The sequence below is a fragment of the Pezoporus wallicus genome, unplaced genomic scaffold, assembly GCF_028554395.1.
Source record: "Pezoporus wallicus isolate ANWC-B61680 ecotype Strahan unplaced genomic scaffold, APGP_CSIRO_Pwel_v1 scaffold_6362, whole genome shotgun sequence".
NCBI lineage: Eukaryota > Metazoa > Chordata > Aves > Psittaciformes > Psittacidae > Pezoporus > Pezoporus wallicus.
Window position 1 is genome coordinate 1,568,072 of NW_026637663.1, and position 9,653 is coordinate 1,577,724.

Sequence of the window (9,653 nt, forward strand, 5' to 3'; positions counted from 1 at the left end):
GCATATTTATTTAGAATAGACAACAGTCACTCTTCCCTGCCCCTCTCCAAGTATACTAATTTTTCCATATTTCATGAAAAATGCTAACCCATGAAAACTCAAATGTAAACCATTTTGATGCAGGATGGCACCATGTTTCCTGCAGTTACAGTGTGATTACTTTGTAATTCACTTGTCCTCTATAGATAAGATTTTCTGGCTAAGCTGCATTTTTGGGGAAATACAGAGCATATCATGAACTCTGCAATGAGGCCAGAGGGGGTTTATATCTCCCATTATGAGTCAGAGTTGTCAGTAGTCCACCTTCTGATAATATGCCAAGTAGTAATATGTAAAAAATATTTTGCCAATATTTTCCCATAAAATATTCTTTCTTTTGCATCCATCAAATTGTCCCAACAATAACAACTCCCCCTTTTTTTCCATTGATGCTGAGAGCTTACAATATTGGATTCTTCTCTATTGACATGCAATGATGTCAAACATGCCTTATATTTGTACAGTCAAATATTTGCAGCAAGTCACATACAAAAAGTGATTGTAGACAAAATTAACTCAGCATTTCACTTGAACACTTTTTTAAACAAGTGTTAAACCACTTCTGAGGTCTTTGCTCACTCCTAGTGTTAAAACATATCAGTATCAGCAGTGCAGCCTCAGGAATGACCCCAGGGAGATAACCAGCTCCAGCCCCTGCTGCAGGCCCCTCAGCCACCTGGCCCCAAGTAAGGGCTGAATGTCTGGGAGGGATCTTTGAGCACCATGCGAACAACAGGCAAGAGAAGAAGCAAGAAATACTGTAAAACACCTGAGACAAGTCATTTTATAACAGCCAATGGCCAGTGCAATTAGAAGGATGTTGTACTACAGAGGCCACCTTCCCTAGCCATCTTTTATCTAGCTATTCCCTCACCTCAAATCCTGACACCCCATGACTTAATTTACCTTAGGCTATTCTTTCTACAGGCAGACACTAGTATGTGATTCCTTTTGGATGTTCCACCTGAAAGGCCAGACTTACAAAGGTACATCTTCCTCTGTTTGAGGCTGAGCTTGTGTATATTTAGATGCCTCTAAGTTCTTAGAACAAGATTTTCTAACCCTGCCTCAGGAATTTTCTACTTTTGTTTTTCCATTTTATTCTAATGTTCACAGAAGAAAGAGCAGACATAAGAATGGGAGAAATTGTTTTCTTTGTAGTCCTTCACTTTTTCTATCCTCAGCAGAAACAAAACCAATGAGCAATCAGCAAAGTTGTTATTTCAGCCTTACACTCACAGCTAGATAGCAAACTATTTAACCATGATTAAAGAGGCAAAAGTCCCATCAAAAGCAATTCGTGTTTTGCCTGCATTATTTGGACTGATTCTTTATATTATTTCTAGAGCAGCCTATCCAGTGTTGTACATAGAAAAAAAAAGATCTGTACTGATGGTAGCTTACAGGATAAATTACACATTTGTAGTCCCAAAGGAAAACAAATCACAAAGACTTTGTCTCTCTCTGGTAAGACAATGTAATGCGGTACCAGAAAGCACACAATGTTACTTGTTCCTAGAGAAGTTATAACTAGGTGACATTTACAAGCATTCAGCTAATGAATCATGGGCTCTTGAAATAGGAGAGGAGTTTTCTAATAGGAACACTGTAATATTCCATCCAGGACAGATTCTTTCATGCTGTGGAATACTATATCATTATGATATTAGCAAGAAGATTTGTTATTCAAAGCCCAGAGGGGAAATATTTTGTAGATCAGAAGAGAAAATATTGTATCATATTCTCAATGTTTATGAGATACCATGACACAAAATACAATTATCTACTTGATAGTTTTCAGGTGGTAGAAGATATTAATGACAGCTACCTCATGACAACAAGGTTTTATGAACTAGTTTGTTTCTTTAAAGACATTCCATTCTCAAATGCCACCACACTGACATTAAACAAGGGAAGAAATCAAAGCAGAAGGCAATATGACATTTTGGAAATGGACTCAAAACCAGATGCTAGGTCTAAAAGTCACAAGATTTGCAAATGCACTCAACAAAGTGTGACAAAAGCAATACTAAGGTTTGCTTCTGCTTCTGGATATAAATGTCAATTATTGCTTCAGACTTCTGTAAGTTGTTCCACACAATACCACCGACTTCCATTAAAAAGACAAAACCCCCAAAATTTTAGCAATATGTGATCCTATTAAATCACTGCTTAGTTTATCTTGTGATTCAAAACCTTGGTAACCCAATGTCATCATATTAACGAAATACTTTTGAAGGGTATAAATAAAGCATTTACCATTGCACCAGATTTGTTTTTCCTAACAGGACCTAACTTAGCGTCATCTAGAACTGGGGAAAAGGAGAAGATTATGGAACCATAAGGAGGGCACATTCCATACTAACCATTGCTAATGTGAGAAAAAAAGCCACCTCAGGACACATATGGAGAGTTGGTCTTAATATGATAAAGGGTTGTCCAGAAGTGGTTGTCTTAAAAGAATTTGAATCTCCTTTTGTGTGTATTATCACTAAATGTGTTGTGTTTACTCATTCATATGAATAAAATGATGGGGGAGGATAAGAAAGCCTGAAAAAAATCATGGCCAACCTTAGATCTTCAACATGTGCAGCCTAATAATGTCAGCATCTATTTGCTGTAGTTGATTCCATTTTCTCCTTGTGGAGTAAAGTAAATTTTTGCTACACAGATTTTTTACATTTTGGAACAGTGATATTGAGTTCTTAGACTAACATTTTGGCAGAGGCCTTCCTCAGCCTTACCCTGTTGTTAGCACTTACAAAGCCTAACGTCCTTGAATTTAAGAGGATTCAGCCCTCCACGTCCAGGCAAGCAATGGGCCTGCTGTAAGAAAATCTTATGGCTACAAATGAAGTCCTGCCTGTTGACTCATTCTTCAGACCTCTTTCTTTGGTATTGCACAGTATCTTTAACCGGGGCATTCCCAAACTTCCAGCACATGTTTTTATGAAGAAGAAGAGATAGCTACAGCCCTAGTAACTTTCCTGCACAGCTGTGACTGGAGGGAATTATGGGCTGAGAGCCTGATCAGTGAAGCAAGGTTTTATTTTTGTCGCTGCAGCTGACCTGGATGTTCAGTTCTGGGTATGTTGTAAGGGTGTGAAAGGGGTAGGATTTCTGAATCTAATCTGTTTTATTATAGATGGTGAAAGTTTTTCTTTTATTCTCAGTCTTTTTTTTTTTGAAATTCACTCTTTTTGGAGAACTGGACCAAGACAATGCCATGCATATCAAGATCATCCCCCAAATGACTGAGCACTTTCAGAATGCCCTTCCCCATTCCAACCAAGATGCTGAGAGATTCACTACTGTTGCTCACTAGAGTTTTCCAGCATCATTTGCAAGAACTTGTTCACTATATATATATATATAGGCTTGGAGGGAGGGAAGGCTTTGTCCTTGGAAAAACGAGTGTGCAGGATGACAGGTTTGATCTCTAATTGGAGGGAGAAGCATTTAATTGAAGGAATGTCCTGTCTTCTCTTTGCAGAGAATCTTGGTGAAATCAGCCTGCTTGGAAAGAGTGGAAACTAGGAAAATTACCATTAAAGGCTGATTGTACAAATAGCTTAAAAATACACTGTCACTGTACTTCATTTTAAACATAAACTTCTAAATTCATTGTAATATTGCTCTCCTGGTAACACCCTCTCCCAAGTAGAATTGTTCTCTTCAGGATTACATTGACAGCTCTGTGTCTTTCCCTGCTATGCCAAAACTGGCTCTGATTTATCTGCTTATGTTACATCTGTCATTTTTGTCCTGAAGAACCAACAGTGTACTAGCCATTCTTTGAAATAGCCACAGTAGTTGTCTTACAGCTGCCAGTCACCAAAACATAATCCATAACTCAGAATTTCTGATGTGGAAATTTGCTCCGAGAAAAAGCTCTGACAAACAAAGAATTATCATTCTACATAGCATATAGAAATTCTATGTAATTCTATATAATATATAGAAATGTTGTATGAAAAGATATTATATAAAATATATAAAGCAGACAGAAATATAAGCCTAAATAAGCAAATATGGGTATTTCCTTTTGTCATATCTACAAATACTAGGGACCAAGAAAAGATAGGGACCAAGAAACAGAAACTTTCAGGCTCACAAAGCAAAAGGTATGTTTCAAGCCTGAGCTCAATTCTTAAAGTACCTTCCAGTATGTCTTTTATCACCCTAGCATTTCACACCAATATGTACAAGTAACTTTTCTCATTTTGGATATGAGCAGCACTGCTGGTAACAGCTCTGAAACATAAGTATGGTTGGGAGAGTCAATACAGACCTCATGGTGTAAGAATAAAATGCTAAAGGTTAAACCCCATTAACTTACTTTCATTGTTCTGTTGCTGAGTGTATCCCTTGTATGACTAAAAGCACGTGATTAGAAATTAATTCTTAGACAAACCGCTAGCACCTCTTTCTGAACGAAAAACTGCTTAAAACACTTTTTGCTAGAATTACATGGATTTGTAGCAGTAGACAATGAATTCTGGTATAGTTGTGCTTGTGCAAGCTGACCCCAGGTGCCTATAGCTCCAGGTCTCTGCCTGCAGGTTCAGGCCACTATTGACCTCAAATGATTTTGAATGAGCCTGTCTACAAAAAAGTTAAATGTTCCACTACAAGTTCTCTGGTAGCAGATACTCCTGCTTTGGCTGCAGGACAAGCTATGTCTTGTGTCTCTGGGGTACAAGATGTATTGGTTTGCATATATAAGTGTCAGAGCTGTCTCTTAAAAGAAGAAAGCTCATGTGTGGGGCCCCACAGAGTTGGTAGAGCTGTTCCTTCCTCCAGGAAGCTTTTGTTTTTAAGCAAGCAGCTCTATGCATGAATTGATTTTTTTTTTAAATTTTTTTTTCAGAGAAGTACATACAGGCCTGATAATTTGCCATTTCTTTTACCAGGATTGTACTTACTATGGCAGATATAGAGACTTGTCTCCATTCCCTGCTCATATGGTCTCTTCGGTCCCATTAAGTGAAAGCTAAGGGACAACAGGGAAGCATCTCCAAGACAGTGATTCATAAAGCTGTTCATTAAAAGCAAAAAAGTTTTTTGTAGCCTGGTGCAAATCACCAGCATGTTTTTAAAGTAAAAAAATGTGACACTGCTTTAAAATTTTATTCTTATCCCTGTTTGAGGAGATTAAAACTGAAGTCTACTGTAACCCAAACAACTTAAATGTACTCATGCACACACATCATGATGAGCTTGATTTGCTTGCCAGAGTACTCTTTTGGATTAGCACGTATGTGCAGAACCCAACCAGATGTTCCTGTATGACTGATAAATACACTGCTTCCTCATCCATCCTAATGACTGGGAGCAACCATGCCATCCTGTCAGTAAGCTGTGATAATGACTAAACTTAGGAGTTTTGAGGCACATAGAGTTGACAGCTTACTGGGGGACCAACTAACTGTAGTTGCATTCCAGTTAGTCACAACTCTCCTTCTACCCTATCATGATGCTGCCAAAGCTAGAAATAAGCTATGGGGTTGCATAGCAGTCAGTTGTGTGCAAATGATATTTTGACCCTTGCTTCGCCTTGATGACCTCCATGGCACTCCTAAATTCAATCATCTGTAGTAGTATGACTTGACCTTCAGCTCCTTCCCCCCCTCAGATAAAACACTGAAGTGGCATTTATCACACCACCAATTCATTTTTGTAAGGGAAAAATTAAAAGAAATGAAAAGCACCAGTGGCTGACTGAATTTTGCTAAGTCTTCTGAATCAATCACCTGCTAGCTGATATTTTACTTTCAAAATACTGTAGCTCTTTAATAGCATCTTTATTTCTAAAACAAATGATGTAGTTTGGTATCACTGAAAACAGAAAGGTCACGTGCTACAGCAAGGCTGTCTAATAAGAATGTACCCAAACATATGGAATAAATACAAATATTAATAGATAAAAATTGCTGAAGTGTAGCTATACAAGGAACTTGTTAGTGCCAGTGTTAGAAATCCAATAAAGGAGTTACATCTTTGTTATTTTTATTTGTTTAATGTAGAACTTCATCTCCACTAAAACCCAATTTTGTGCTATTAATCCCAGGAGATGCAAGGATCCACCCAAGCCCTGCTGCTTCCAAGCCAAACTTTACATGAGCTCAGGGAAGTCTTATTGGTGCTCTCACGTCAACAACTGACACAGCTCCTTGCAAATGTGGCCTCAGAGGGCCCAACTCTTCCTTCTTTCCACTACTTAGACACAGCTCCACCACATTCCCTCTGATTATGCCGTTACAAAACCTATGCAGCTTAAGGACGAATTCAGTCCTAAAGTGGTGTCCAGCCTAGCTACCATCCATAATGAAAGGTACAACACCACATGGTGGAAAGTCTTCCCTTCAGACTGGAGACTTTGGACTGGAGGCAACCCCAACCTGAAGAGGCAGTGCCATATCCCAGGTGACTGTATCCTGAATGTGTGTATGGCACAAAAGCATTCTGGGCATCTTTTATTTACAAGACCACCACTGTCCTTTTAACAATCCCACTCTTTCCTCCTGCCTGAATGACAACCGAAAGTAAATTGAAAAGTAAAGAGAATGTGGAGACATACAAAAAAATTTTGAACCAACTCACACTCTGTCCTATATTATTAACTGTTTCCTCAGAGTTTCAGGTGCAGTAACCCTTCTCCAAGTTAAATAAAGTGGTATCCATTGTTTCTGTACTGTCATTTTGCTTCAGAAATGGTCTTTTTATAAATCCATTTGAATTGGAGAAAACTGATCTATACTAAGATAATTTACTATCATTTAGATCTCATTGGAAGAGGCTCCTCTCTAAACAAACACTGCCTATTGTTTTCTTTCCAGATAAAACCAGACTTCTGCCAGTTGACAGCTTAGTCCCTGGGGCAGTAAAACTGGTAGCAGTTTTAATCATAATGGGACTCTTCAGAGAATTTTTATTTCAGCTAAGAGGAGCAAAACTTCTACACCAGTGCAGCTGGCTATGACATAGTTTCACAACTCAGAAATAGCCTCATCATCTGCAGATTTCTCTGTAATTTCTCACAGTCTTTGGTTTAGATTACCACAAGAAATCAGAAGACGCCACCTCTACTTAACCATTAGGTTTATGGTTTTCATTTTGAGATAGTTGAGAATGCCACAGAACTAATGTTTCCTTTCAATCAATGAGGTTCACTAAGAATAGCTGAAATATATCACTGTAAGTTATTACAGGTATATTGTGGTGTGGGTTTTTCACCTGTGAAAAACTGTTCCAAACATAACCACCATCTGGCAGTTTTCACTTTTGTCTTAAGAAAACAGTGTTTTTGTGTGAAGTCAGTGCTGAATGACTGCTTAAATCCTAGGACATTGATTTAAACCATTAACAGCATTACATTTCAAAGATTGTAATGACATATTGATGTATTCATTAATGCATCCTCCCACGAGACTTGCAGACAAGTTGCCATGCAATAGGACATTATTTTTCTCCACTCAGAGAAAGCATTGATCCTTTCAGTCTTGCTAGTTCATAAGTCTATACCAAACCAAGGGAGTCCAATTTGTCAGGATTAAAAATGTATTAACTTGAAGGTATTTATAGCCCAGTACCTGGGTCAGAGCACCAAGAATTTCCATAAAATGTGTGTGGCACCCACCCAGCACAGCCTTCATGTTGATAACTAGGTAGGTGGGCAATTAGGTTGACATTGAGACATCTGACCTGCTGTTGAGGCTGATTTTCCTGCCAAAAAAACCTTCTCATGTTAAAGAAAGATGGAGTATGACAAACCACCGCCAACCCCCAAAATTCACGAGCTTCTTCAGCAGCTTCTTTTATAATCCGTGTTCCAGATGTTCTAAAAGATCAAATGTTACTACTATAAAAAACTTTGCAAAAGAGAATCTGATTACTATGCTACTTCAAGACTTTATGCTGTTTATGGGCTTTTTAATGACAGGAGAGGTATCTTGTTAGAGAAGAGAGGCTTTTCTTGGAAAGGTATAAACATAAAGGCATTAAACTCAGTATCAGATTTCTTAATGGCCCTTGGTTGAAAACACAAACCCAGGAAGTGCAAAAAAACTTCTCTTGAGGTCTCTGTTGTGTGAAAACAACCTGCTCTCAAAGCTGTGCCATGCAAATTGCATATGTGGCTTTCTGGGCAGATCTCAGCTGTTTATTTTTACACACTGCTAAATACAAACACACATTAGTAAATCTACTTGCAAATGCATTTCGGAAACATTTGCAATTTTTTTCCTCTATATCTCCATGCAGAATGAATTTCTAGACACAAATGCCTGTCAGTGAAGAACTGCGACTGTGAGAATTTTAAACTAGAAAGTGCTTAAATAATTCACATTTATTAGAAAGTGATAGCAAACAGATTGCACCTTCTACAACCTTACGAACAAATGTGGTTTATTTCACGTACAGGTACCAGCTTACCAGGAGTTTGTCTGCACACCTTAGCAAATGCCTTGGCATTTGATACAGGCTTTGCTTCAGGTGAGAGGAAAGACCTGAATTACATTGCCAAGAATCAATTTACACTTCACTCTTCTGTTGAGTTCAGTGATAGTGTCATGTACAAAACAATATTGGACCAGACATAGACATTTATTTTCCATTTATGAGTAATCAGAATGAAGTTTCATTCATTCTGGATTTAAGCCAGTAGAAAATAGGCTCTCCAGTTGTTCACCCACTGAATCCTCAAAGACCTTCTGGCTTGCACATCAACGGTACTAAGCCAAATTGTATGATTATGGCTTGCCTGATTACCTTAAATAGCAGTTCATCAGAATGACAGTGGTTGTCAGGTAGGTAGAAGGGGGAATTTGGGACTATGAGCAAGTGTATGCATTAAAGCATTAGAGAAACAGCAGATTCTTCCTTAAGTGACTGAGTGACCCAAGGAGTCTCAGCTAAATTAAGAGAAAAGAAATACAAGCCACAGGAACTAATTTTCCTCTGTCAAAAGAAGCAATTAAAATAAAAAGCCCCACTTCTGTCATAGAGGCCCAGTCCCTGCACAGAGTCAGAGATGAAAGCATTGCAACACCCTTTGTAATTAATACTTTACAGCAGGTTGCTCTCAGCTGGAGAGTATACTCCACTGTGGTGAGAATAAGCAGCACAGCAAATTTCACCTGTCCCACAGAAGGTATTTCCAATAAAAGGCAGTTGCGAAAGCCAGCAACTCTCTACATGGATTCTGCCCAACAATTTATGTAATTGCCTACTGACCAGATGGAATTATTTTGCTTGGCTTCTCTGAGTCACAGAGCCAATCCCTACCATCTTCTGGAGCTCACTTGGCTAGATGATTATGTCCTGATCCTGTAATCAAACCTATGAAGGAAAAAAAAAAGGGCCTGTCCTCAGGATCATGGAAGATCAAGGCTGTAGAATAAGGGTGGGGCAAACCTGGGAGCGCTTATTATAGGAAGAGCTGGCAATGATGCCTCATATTAAGGTAATCTTATGCTTTGTTTTCCCTACCTAACATGGAAATAATGTCTTACAGCTTCCTTTTATGTGCTCTTACTGTAAGAGTAAGAAAAGGTAAGACTCTCCTAAGATGCTAAATATCCAAACTTCCAACAGGCACATTTTACTTGCTCCTC